At 48.3% G+C, this 13,483-nt stretch overlaps 2 long non-coding RNA genes across 2 annotated transcripts in view; one reads left to right on the top strand and one right to left on the bottom strand.

The window, feature by feature from the left end:
- The window catches only part of LOC142255343 (uncharacterized), a 35,347-nt gene extending 25,096 nt beyond the window's left edge, over positions 1-10,251 (bottom strand). The window contains exon 1 of the long non-coding RNA XR_012727409.1: positions 10,068-10,251. This is a non-coding gene — a long non-coding RNA (uncharacterized LOC142255343). The remainder of the gene's footprint in view (positions 1-10,067) is intronic.
- LOC142255344 (uncharacterized) overlaps positions 10,227-13,483 on the top strand; it is an 83,856-nt gene continuing 80,599 nt past the window's right edge. Inside the window, exon 1 of the long non-coding RNA XR_012727410.1 lies at positions 10,227-10,375. This is a non-coding gene — a long non-coding RNA (uncharacterized LOC142255344). The remainder of the gene's footprint in view (positions 10,376-13,483) is intronic.

A 13,483-nucleotide genomic window follows, 5' to 3' on the forward strand; every position in this document is an offset into this window, starting at 1 on the left:
AGTGCTATTGACTGAGGCTGTCCAGATGGGAGCGCAAAAAGCCAATTCCTATGGAAAGGATTTATTCTTATACCCACAGGATGGCAGCAGTATTATGGGATAGTGTTTTTAGGATTTCTCCAACAGTTCCTGCAACTTCAGCTGCTCAATAGAGATGTGATACAGGGGCGAGGTGTGACCACTGCTGCAATCCTTCCATCCTGCACTACTGCGGCCATTGTACTGGGGTCCTGGAGAGTTACACTACAGGGAACACGGCGGAGGGGAGACACAGGCAGGAGACAGTCTGAATATCACTCCATGACTTGTGAAAAACATGTAGAATTCCATTATCGATACTTATCCGTGACTTTGTGATGAGCTGTTCTTGCAGAGTCTGAGATAATTAAATCCCAACCTTACATCTGTAGCATGGAGGAAACGCTGGTCTTGTTCGGCATCTAAGGGGTCACAACTGCTGGGAAGAAGACTGCGCGGATATCAAACAGAGACAAGTGAAACAAATATTGGAATCCGGCTCTACAAATGTTAAACTTCTTTGTTCCTTACATTGTGATACAAACTGCCCCAAAAACACATCACAAACAGCAGCGTGTGCACAAGGCCTTACATTGTGATACAAACTGCACCAAAAACGCATCACAAACAGCAGCGTGTGCACAAGGCCTTACATTGTGATACAAACTGCCCCAAAAACGCATCACAAACAGCAGCGTGTGCACAAGGCCTTACATTGTGATACAAACTGCCCCAAAAACGCATCACAAACAGCAGCGTGTGCACAAGGCCTTACATTGTGATACAAACTGCACCAAAAACGCATCACAAAAAGCAGCGTGTGCACAAGGCTTTACATTGTGATACAAACTGCCCCAAAAACGCATCACAAAAAGCAGCGTGTGCACAAGGCCTTACATTGTGATACAAACTGCACCAAAAACGCATCACAAAAAGCAGCGTGTGCACAAGGCTTTACATTGTGATACAAACTGCACCAAAAACGCATCACAAAAAGCAGCGTGTGCACAAGGCCTTACATTGTGATACAAACTGCACCAAAAACGCATCACAAACAGCAGCGTGTGCACAAGGCCTTACATTGTGATACAAACTGCACCAAAAACGCATCACAAACAGCAGCGTGTGCACAAGGCCTTACATTGTGATACAAACTGCACCAAAAACACATCACAAACAGCAGCGTGTGCACAAGGCCTTACAGTGTGATACAAACTGCACCAAAAACGCATCACAAACAGCAGCGTGTGCACAAGGCCTTACAGTGTGATACAAACTGCCCCAAAAACACATCACAAACAGCAGCGTGTGCACAAGGCCTTACATTGTGATACAAACTGCACCAAAAAACGCATCACCAAAAAGCAGCGTGTGCACAAGGCCTTACATTGTGATACAAACTGCCCCAAAAACACATCACAAACAGCAGCGTGTGCACAAGGCCTTACAGTGTGATACAAACTGCCCCAAAAACACATCACAAACAGCAGCGTGTGCACAAGGCCTTACATTGTGATACAAACTGCACCAAAAACGCATCACCAAAAAGCAGCGTGTGCACAAGGCCTTACATTGTGATACAAACTGCACCAAAAACGCATCACAAACAGCAGCGTGTGCACAAGGCCTTACATTGTGATACAAACTGCACCAAAAACGCATCACAAACAGCAGCGTGTGCACAAGGCCTTACAGTGTAATACAAACTGCACCAAAAACGCATCACAAACAGCAGCGTGTGCACAAGGCCTTACAGTGTGATACAAACTGCCCCAAAAACACATCACAAACAGCAGCGTGTGCACAAGGCCTTACATTGTGATACAAACTGCACCAAAAACGCATCACAAACAGCAGCGTGTGCACAAGGCCTTACATTGTGATACAAACTGCACCAAAAACACATCACAAACAGCAGCGTGTGCACAAGGCCTTACATTGTGATACAAACTGCCCCGAAAACGCATCACAAACAGCAGCGTGTGCACAAGGCCTTACATTGTGATACAAACTGCACCAAAAACGCATCACAAACAGCAGCGTGTGCACAAGGCCTTACATTGTGATACAAACTGCCCCGAAAACGCATCACAAACAGCAGCGTGTGCACAAGGCCTTACATTGTGATACAAACTGCACCAAAAACACATCACAAAAAGCAGCATGCGCAAAAGGCCTTACATTGTGATACAAACTGCACCAAAAACACATCACAAACAGCAGCGTGTGCACAAGGCCTTACATTGTGATACAAACTGCACCAAAAACGCATCACAAAAAGCAGCATGCGCAAAAGGCCTTACATTGTGATACAAACTGCACCAAAAACGCATCACAAACAGCAGCGTGTGCACAAGGCCTTACATTGTGATATAAACTGCACCAAAAACGCATCACAAACAGCAGCGTGTGCACAAGGCCTTACAGTGTGATACAAACTGCACCAAAAACACATCACAAACAGCAGCGTGTGCACAAGGCCTTACAGTGTGATACAAACTGCACCAAAAACGCATCACAAAAAGCAGCGTGTGCACAAGGCCTTACAGTGTGATACAAACTGCACCAAAAACACATCACAAAAAGCAGCGTGTGCACAAGGCCTTACAGTGTGATACAAACTGCACCAAAAACACATCACAAACAGCAGCGTGTGCACAAGGCCTTACATTGTGATACAAACTGCCCCAAAAACGCATCACAAACAGCAGCGTGTGCACAAGGCCTTACATTGTGATACAAACTGCCCCAAAAACGCATCACAAACAGCAGCGTGTGCACAAGGCCTTACATTGTGATACCAACTGCACCAAAAACACATCACAAAAAGCAGCGTGTGCACAAGGCCTTAGGCTATGTGCGCACTAGGCGTTTTTGCCGCGTTTTTAGCGGCGTTTTTTACCGCGTTTTTGTGCTGAAAACGCAGTGACATTGCTTCCCCAGCAATGTCAATGGGTTTTCATAAGTGCTGTCCCCACACAGCGTTTTTTTTTAGCTGCGTTTTTGTGGTGACCACAAAAACGCAGCATGTCAATTATTTCTGCGTTTTTCACTGCGTTTTTCACTCATTGAATTCAATGAGATGTTAAAAACGCAATGAAAAACGCATATAGCCGCGTTTCTATGACTAAAAACGCAGCTATACACGCAAGGGGTGGGCACTACAGTGACGTGTACAGGAAGAGGATTCCTTCTGTTGGTAAACACAGAAGCATGAATCCTCCCGGTACCGTCACCGCTGCCTCCACCTCCCGTCCTGTGCATGTCAGCTCCGTGCGGCGCCATGTCTGGGCGGGAGGTGGAGGCAGCGGCGAAAACCAAAGTGAACAGTAGAAAAATAAAAAAATGTCATATATACTCACCTGTCCGCAGGGTCCGGTGCAATGCCCGCTCCCATCTCCTCCCGGTACCGCCGCTCTGGCTGTGTGCAGTCTCCCCGGCCGGCAGGACCTTGCTTGCAGGACCTGGCGAGGGATCACCTGATGCAGTCACCTGACGCATCAGCTGATCGTAGTCTCGCCGGCTTTTTCCTGCCCGGCCGGCTATCAGCTGATCCTGCCGTCAGGGGACTTCATCAGCTGGATCAGCTGATTACCGGCAGCTGCTGCAGCGATCGGACGGGATCAGACTCCTGTCCAATCGATCGCTCCAGGAGCTGCCGGTAATCAGCAGAGCACATAAGTGAGTATTATTATTTTTTTTTTTCTACTGATGCATCAGCTGATTGTATAACCGGCTTTTATACAATCAGCTGATGTGTGATGTGATTCAGGCTTTTGAACCTGACACATCATCTGATCGCTTTGCCTTCCAGCAAACCGATCAGATGATATTGGATCCAGATTGGACGGCGCGGGACCCTGACCCAGGATTACTGCGGAGGGGGGTTAATTTCAATAAAGATGGAGTCACTAATTGTGTTGTGTTTTATTTCTAATAAAAATATTTTTCTGTGTGTTGTGTTTTTTTTTTTATCATTACTAGAAATTCATGGTGGCCATGTCTAATATTGGCGTGACACCATGAATTTCGGGCTTAGGGCTAGCTGATAATATACAGCTAGCCCTAACTCCATTATTACCTAGCTAGCCACCCGGCATCAGGGCAGCTAGAAGAGTTGGATACAGCGCCAGAAGATGGCGCTTCTATGAAAGCGCCATTTTCTGGGGTGGCTGCGGACTGCAATTCGCAGTGGGGGTGCCCAGAAAGCATGGGCACCCTGCACTGTGGATTCCAATCCCCAGCTGCCTAGTTGTACCCGGCTGGACTCAAAAATTAGGCGAAGCCCACGTCATTTTTTTTTTTTAATTATTTCATGAAATAATTTAAAAAAAGGGCTTCTCTATATTTTTGGTTCCCAGCCGGGTACAAATAGGCAGCTGGGGGTTGGGGGCAGCCCGTATCTGCCTGCTGTACCCGGCTAGCATAGAAAAATATGGCGAAGCCCATGTCATTTTTTTTTCTTTTTGGGCAAAAAACTGCATACAGTCCTGGATGGAGGCTGCTGAGCCTTGTAGTTCTGCAGCTGCTGCCTGCTCTCCTGCATACACTAGTGAATGGAGGATGCTGAGACTTGTAGTTCTGCAGCTGCTGTCTGCTCTCCTGCATACACTAGTGAATGGAGGATGCTGAGACTTGTAGTTCTGCAGCTGCTGTCTGCTCTCCTGCATACACTAGTGAATGGAGGATGCTGAGACTTGTAGTTCTGCAGCTGCTGTCTGCTCTCCTGCATACACTAGTGAATGGAGGATGCTGAGACTTGTAGTCCTGCAGCTGCTGCCTGCTCTCCTGCATACACTAGTGAATGGAGGATGCTGAGACTTGTAGTTCTGCAGCTGCTGTCTGCTCTCCTGCATACACTAGTGAATGGAGGATGCTGAGACTTGTAGTCCTGCAGCTGCTGTCTGCTCTCCTGCATACACTAGTGAATGGAGGATGCTGAGACTTGTAGTCCTGCAGCTGCTGTCTGCTCTCCTGCATACACTAGTGAATGGAGGATGCTGAGACTTGTAGTCCTGCAGCTGCTGTCTGCTCTCCTGCATACACTAGTGAATGGAGGATGCTGAGACTTGTAGTCCTGCAGCTGCTGTCTGCTCTCCTGCATACACTAGTGAATGGAGGATGCTGAGACTTGTAGTTCTGCAGCTGGTGTCTGCTCTCCTGCATACACTAGTGAATGGAGGATGCTGAGACTTGTAGTTCTGCAGCTGCTGTCTGCTCTCCTGCATACAATGAACATTTTGAAGAAGGAAATGACATCAGACCTTTTTTTTTTTTTTCATCAACAATCTTTAATGGCATTGTGCACTGATTAAAAACGCAGTGAGCAAAAACGCAGCAAAAAACGCACCAAATCGCGGCAAAAACGCATGCGTTTTTGGCGCGTTTTTTTTAGCCGCGGGTGCGTTTTTTAGACAAAAACGCACATAAAAACGCAGCATGAAAAAAACGCCTAGTGCGCACATAGCCTAACAGTGTGATACAAACTGCACCAAAAACGCATCACAAAAAGCAGCGTGTGCACAAGGCCTTACATTGTGATACAAACTGCACCAAAAACTCATCACAAAAAGCAGCGTGTGCACAAGGCCTTAGGCCTTGTGCGCACTAGGCGTTTTTGCCGCGTTTTTAGCGGCGTTTTTTACCGCGTTTTTGTGCTGAAAACGCAGTGACATTGCTTCCCCAGCAATGTCAATGGGTTTTCACAAGTGCTGTCCGCACACAGAGGTTTTTTTTAGCTGCGTTTTTGTGGTGACCACAAAAACGCAGCATGTCAATTATTTCTGCGTTTTTCACTGCGTTTTTCACCTATTGAATTCAATGAGATGTTAAAAACGCAATGAAAAAATGCATATAGCCGCGTTTCTATGACTAAAAACGCAGCTATAAACGCAAGGGGTGGGCACTACAGTGACGTGTACAGGAAGAGGATTCCTTCTGTTGGTAAACACAGAAGCGTGAATCCTCCCGGTACCGTCACCGCTGCGTCCACCTCCCGTCCTGTGCATGTCAGCTCCGTGCGGCGCCATGTCTGGGCGGGAGGTGGAGGCAGCGGCGAAAACCAAAGTGAACAGTAGAAAAAAAAAAAATGTCATATATACTCACCTGTCTGCAGGGTCCCAGTGCCATGCCCGCTCCCAGCTCCTCCCGGTCCCGCCGCTCTGGCTGTGTGCAGTCTCCCCGGGGCACGCACGAAGCTTGCAGGACCTGGCCGTGAATCACCTGATGCAGTCACCTGACGCATCAGCTGATCGTAGTCTCGCCGGCTTTTTCGGCCGGCTATCAGCTGATCCTGCCGTCAGGGGACTTCATCAGCTGATTACCGGCAGCTTCTGCAGCGATCGGACGGGATCAGACTCCTGTCCAATCGATCGCTCCAGGAGCTGCCGGTAATCAGCACATAAGTGAGTATTATTTTTTTTTTTTTTTCTACTGATGCATCAGCTGATTGTATAATCGGCTTTTATACAATCAGCTGATGTGTCATGTGATTCACATCCTTGAACCTGACAGATCATCTGATCGGTATGCCTTCCAGCAAACCGATCAGATGATATTGGATCCTGATTGGACGGCGCGGGACCCTGACCCAGGATTACTGCGGAGGGGGGTTTATTTCAATAAAGATGGAGTCACTAATTGTGTTGTGTTTTATTTCTAATAAAAATATTTTTCTGTGTGTTGTGGGTTTTTTTTATCTGTACTAGAAATTCATGGTGGCCATGTCTAATATTGGCGTGACACCATGAATTTCGGGCTTAGGGCTAGCTGATAATATACAGCTAGCCCTAACTCCATTATTACCCGGCTAGCCACCCGGCTTCAGGGCAGCTGGAAGAGTTGGATACAGCGCCAGAAGATGGCGCTTCTATGAAAGCGCCATTTTCTGGGGTGGCTGCGGACTGCAATTCGCAGTGGGGGTGCCCAGAAAGCATGGGCACCCTGCACTGTGGATTCCAATCCCCAGCTGCCTAGTTGTACCCGGCTGGACTCAAAAATTAGGCGAAGCCCACGTCATTTTTTTTTTTAATTATTTCATGAAATAATTAAAAAAAAGGGCTTCTCTATATTTTTGGTTCCCAGCCGGGTACAAATAGGCAGCTGGGGGTTGGGGGCAGCCCGTACCTGCCTGCTGTACCCGGCTAGCATACAAAAATATGGCGAAGCCCATGTCATTTTTTTTTTCTTTTTGGGCAAAAAACTGCATACAGTCCTGGATGGAGGATGCTGAGCCTTGTAGTTCTGCAGCTGCTGTCTGCTCTCCTGCATACACTAGTGAATGGAGGATGCTGAGACTTGTAGTTCTGCAGCTGCTGTCTGCTCTCCTGCATACACTAGTGAATGGAGGATGCTGAGACTTGTAGTTCTGCAGCTGCTGTCTGCTCTCCTGCATACACTAGTGAATGGAGGATGCTGAGCCTTGTAGTTCTGCAGCTGCTGTCTGCTCTCCTGCATACACTAGTGAATGGAGGATGCTGAGCCTTGTAGTTCTGCAGCTGCTGTCTGCTCTCCTGCATACACTAGTGAATGGAGGATGCTGAGCCTTGTAGTTCTGCAGCTGCTGTCTGCTCTCCTGCATACACTAGTGAATGGAGGATGCTGAGCCTTGTAGTTCTGCAGCTGCTGTCTGCTCTCCTGCATACACTAGTGAATGGAGGATGCTGAGCCTTGTAGTTCTGCAGCTGCTGTCTGCTCTCCTGCATACACTAGTGAATGGAGGATGCTGAGACTTGTAGTTCTGCAGCTGCTGTCTGCTCTCCTGCATACACTAGTGAATGGAGGATGCTGAGCCTTGTAGTTCTGCAGCTGCTGTCTGCTCTCCTGCATACACTAGTGAATGGAGGATGCTGAGCCTTGTAGTTCTGCAGCTGCTGTCTGCTCTCCTGCATACACTAGTGAATGGAGGATGCTGAGCCTTGTAGTTCTGCAGCTGCTGTCTGCTCTCCTGCATACACTAGTGAATGGAGGATGCTGAGACTTGTAGTTCTGCAGCTGCTGTCTGCTCTCCTGCATACACTAGTGAATGGAGGATGCTGAGCCTTGTAGTTCTGCAGCTGCTGTCTGCTCTCCTGCATACACTAGTGAATGGAGGATGCTGAGCCTTGTAGTTCTGCAGCTGCTGTCTGCTCTCCTGCATACACTAGTGAATGGAGGATGCTGAGCCTTGTAGTTCTGCAGCTGCTGTCTGCTCTCCTGCATACACTAGTGAATGGAGGATGCTGAGCCTTGTAGTTCTGCAGCTGCTGTCTGCTCTCCTGCATACACTAGTGAATGGAGGATGCTGAGCCTTGTAGTTCTGCAGCTGCTGTCTGCTCTCCTGCATACACTAGTGAATGGAGGATGCTGAGACTTGTAGTTCTGCAGCTGCTGTCTGCTCTCCTGCATACACTAGTGAATGGAGGATACTGAGCCTTGTAGTTCTGCAGCTGCTGTCTGCTCTCCTGCATACACTAGTGAATGGAGGATGCTGAGACTTGTAGTTCTGCAGCTGCTGTCTGCTCTCCTGCATACAGTCCTGGATGGAGGATGCTGAGCCTTGTAGTTCTGCAGCTGCTGTCTGCTCTCCTGCATACACTAGTGAATGGAGGATGCTGAGCCTTGTAGTTCTGCAGCTGCTGTCTGCTCTCCTGCATACACTAGTGAATGGAGGATGCTGAGCCTTGTAGTTCTGCAGCTGCTGTCTGCTCTCCTGCATACACTAGTGAATGGAGGATGCTGAGCCTTGTAGTTCTGCAGCTGCTGTCTGCTCTCCTGCATACACTAGTGAATGGAGGATGCTGAGACTTGTAGTTCTGCAGCTGCTGTCTGCTCTCCTGCATACACTAGTGAATGGAGGATGCTGAGCCTTGTAGTTCTGCAGCTGCTGTCTGCTCTCCTGCATACACTAGTGAATGGAGGATGCTGAGCCTTGTAGTTCTGCAGCTGCTGTCTGCTCTCCTGCATACACTAGTGAATGGAGGATGCTGAGCCTTGTAGTTCTGCAGCTGCTGTCTGCTCTCCTGCATACACTAGTGAATGGAGGATGCTGAGACTTGTAGTTCTGCAGCTGCTGTCTGCTCTCCTGCATACACTAGTGAATGGAGGATGCTGAGACTTGTAGTTCTGCAGCTGCTGTCTGCTCTCCTGCATACACTAGTGAATGGAGGATGCTGAGACTTGTAGTTCTGCAGCTGCTGTCTGCTCTCCTGCATACACTAGTGAATGGAGGATGCTGAGACTTGTAGTTCTGCAGCTCCTGTCTGCTCTCCTGCATACACTAGTTCTGCAGCTGTCTGCTCTCCTGCATACAATGAACATTTTGAAGAAGGAAATGACATCAGACCTTTTTTTTTTTTTTTTTTCATCAACAATCTTTAATGGCATTGTGCACTGATTAAAAACGCAGTGAGCAAAAACGCAGCAAAAAACGCACCAAATCGTTTTGAACCAAATTTTTAGCCGCGGGTGCGTTTTTTTAGACAAAAACGCACATAAAAACGCAGCGTGAAAAAAACGCCTAGTGTGCACATACCCTAACAGTGTGATACAAACTGCCCATGACAATTTCTCTTCTGACCCAAACAACGCGTTTCAGATGTGAAGCCTCCTTAGCCATGTCCTTTGTTCTTATAGAGACTCCCAGGACTGGGAGTGACAGCAATATCTCCTACATTTCATTATTTTCAGTACAGTATCTTTTTGTAATCTGGAATTAATATGTATTTCGGTTTCTCTCTGTTATAACCACCGCCCCTCCCCCAGCTCACACAAAACAGTATTTATTACCCCGCAATCTCTACTATGGTCCCTATGATAAATTCCATAAATATGACCATCCTGATACAAACATGATCCCTAATTTTGGCCAGTTGTAGCCTGAAGCCATGAACACTCTATATGTTGCACATGTGTGCAGCACACAGGTGGAATATTCGCTGCTGTCATTTCTTTATACAGGATGACTTAGCTCAGAGCTCTGAATCCTCTATAGATGATGACGCGACACTACCTGCAGCCGCCAGCAGAGGGAGCACGGGAGCTGACCGCACAAGGCCATACACTCCATGTACCGTGTGACTGCTGCGCCCCCGCGGGCTCCTCCCTCCGGCCTCGGTCACCGCTCTCTTCCTGCTCCCGGTTATCGTCCGTCTTTAGTGCTCCGGGCCGCCGGGGACAGGAGCGGAGGAGCGGTATGAGCTCCTGGGACCTCCGGTTACTGCAGCAGGACCGTTGAGGGCTCGCGCCATGCAGAGGACGTCGCACAGCGTGATGACATCACTACGCGCGGCCCTGCGTCTACAGCGCGCGATCCTGCGTCCACTGAGACATGATATAGAAGAGGAGATGGAGACTGCGGTGGACGGGAGCCTGGATTATTGTGAGTGGAAGCTTTATATATTGTTATATTATGTGGCCACTGAGTGGGGGCTGCAGGGGGGGCTTCATAGCTATGGGGACATTATACTGGGGGCTGTAGAGGATATGCTACTGGGGGCTGTGGGGACATTATACTATATTGGGGTGTGTGGAGCATATTATACTGGGGGCTGTGGGGGATATTCTATTTGGACATCATATTATATGGGGGGATGTGGGGGATATACTGAGGACTATGGGGAAATCATATTATACAGGGGGCTGTGGGGGATATTTTATACTGGGGGCTGTGGGGACATCATATATAGTGATATGTGGGGGATGTTATACTGGGAGCTGTGAGGAGATCATACTATACTGGGGCTGTGGGGACATCATATTATATGGGGGCTGTGAGGACATCATATACTGGGGACTGTGGGGACATCATATTATACTGGGGGCTGTGGGGACATCATATTATACTGGGAGCTGTGAGGAGATCATACTATACTGGGGCTGTGGGGACATCATATTATATGGGGGCTGTGAGGACATCATATTCTGGGGGCTGTGGGGACATCATATTATACTGGGGGCTGTGGGGACATCATATTATACTGGGAGCTGTGAGGACATCATATACTGGGGACTGTGGGGACATCATATTATACTGGGGGCTGTGGGGACATCATATTATACTGGGAGCTGTGAGGAGATCATACTATACTGGGGCTGTGGGGACATCATATTATATGGGGGCTGTGAGGACATCATATACTGGGGGCTGTGGGGACATCATATTATACTGGGGGCTGTGGGGACATCATATTATACTGGGAGCTGTGAGGAGATCATACTATACTGGGGCTGTGGGGACATCATATTATATGGGGGCTGTGAGGACATCATATTCTGGGGGCTGTGGGGACATCATATTATACTGGGGGCTGTGGGGACATCATATTATACTGGGAGCTGTGAGGAGATCATACTATACTGGGGCTGTGGGGACATCATATTATACTGGGGGCTGTGGGGACATCATATTATACTGGGGGCTGTGGGGACATCATATTATACTGGGGGCTGTGGGGACATCATATTATACTGGGGGCTGTGGGGACATCATATTATACTGGGGGCTGTGGGGACATCATATTATACTGGGGGCTGTGGGGACATCATATTATACTGGGGGCTGTGGGGACATCATATTATACTGGGGGCTGTGGGGACATCATATTATACTGGGGGCTGTGGGGACATCATATTATACTGGGGCTGTGGGGACATCATATTATACTGGGGTCTGTGGGGACATCATATTATACTGGGGCTGTGGGGACATCATATTATATGGGGGCTCTGGGGGATATACTGAGGACTATGGGGAAATCATATTATACAGGGGTCTGTGGGGGATATTTTATACTGGGGGCTGTGGGGACATCATATATGGCAATATGTGGGGGATGTTATTGGGGGCTGTGGGGACATCATATTATATGGGGGCTGTGGGGACATCATATTATATGGGGGCTGTGGGGACATCATATTATACTGGGGGCTGTGGGGACATCATATTATACTGGGGGCTGTGGGGACATCATATTATACTGGGGGCTGTGGGGACATCATATTATACTGGGGCTGTGGGGACATCATATTATACTGGGGGCTGTGGGGACATCATATTATACTGGGGCTGTGGGGACATCATATTATATGGGGGCTCTGGGGGATATACTGAGGACTATGGGGAAATCATATTATACAGGGGTCTGTGGGGGATATTTTATACTGGGGGCTGTGGGGACATCATATATGGCAATATGTGGGGGATGTTATTGGGGGCTGTGGGGACATCATATTATATGGGGGCTGTGGGGACATCATATTATATGGGGGCTGTGGGGACATCATATTATACTGGGGGCTGTGGGGACATCATATTCTACTGGGGGCTGTGGGGACATCATATACTGGGGGCTGTGGGGACATCATATTATACTGGGGGCTGTGGGGACATCATATTATACTGGGGCTGTGGGGACATCATATACTGGGGGCTGTGGGGACATCATATACTAAGGGCTGTGGGGACATCATATTATACTGGGGGCTGTGGGGACATCATATTATACTGGGGGCTGTGGGGACATCATATTATACTGGGGGCTGTGGGGACATCATATTATACTGGGGGCTGTGGGGACATCATATTATACTGGGGGCTGTGGGGACATCATATTATACTGGGGGCTGTGGGGACATCATATTATACTGGGGGCTGTGGGGACATCATATTATACTGGGGCTGTGGGGACATCATATTATACTGGGGGCTGTGGGGACATCATATTATACTGGGGGCTGTGGGGACATCATATTATACTGGGGGCTGTGGGGACATCATATTATACTGGGGGCTGTGGGGACATCATATTATACTGGGGGCTGTGGGGACATCATATTATACTGGGGGCTGTGGGGACATCATATTATACTGGGGCTGTGGGGACATCATATTATACTGGGGTCTGTGGGGACATCATATTATACTGGGGCTGTGGGGACATCATATTATATGGGGGCTCTGGGGGATATACTGAGGACTATGGGGAAATCATATTATACAGGGGTCTGTGGGGGATATTTTATACTGGGGGCTGTGGGGACATCATATATGGCAATATGTGGGGGATGTTATTGGGGGCTGTGGGGACATCATATTATATGGGGGCTGTGGGGACATCATATTATATGGGGGCTGTGGGGACATCATATTATACTGGGGGCTGTGGGGACATCATATTATACTGGGGGCTGTGGGGACATCATATTATACTGGGGGCTGTGGGGACATCATATTATACTGGGGCTGTGGGGACATCATATTATACTGGGGGCTGTGGGGACATCATATTATACTGGGGCTGTGGGGACATCATATTATATGGGGGCTCTGGGGGATATACTGAGGACTATGGGGAAATCATATTATACAGGGGTCTGTGGGGGATATTTTATACTGGGGGCTGTGGGGACATCATATATGGCAATATGTGGGGGATGTTATTGGGGGCTGTGGGGACATCATATTATATGGGGGCTGTGGGGACATCAT

Source organism: Anomaloglossus baeobatrachus, chromosome 10 (assembly GCF_048569485.1).
Source record: "Anomaloglossus baeobatrachus isolate aAnoBae1 chromosome 10, aAnoBae1.hap1, whole genome shotgun sequence".
In the NCBI taxonomy this organism is placed as follows: Eukaryota; Metazoa; Chordata; class Amphibia; order Anura; family Aromobatidae; genus Anomaloglossus; species Anomaloglossus baeobatrachus.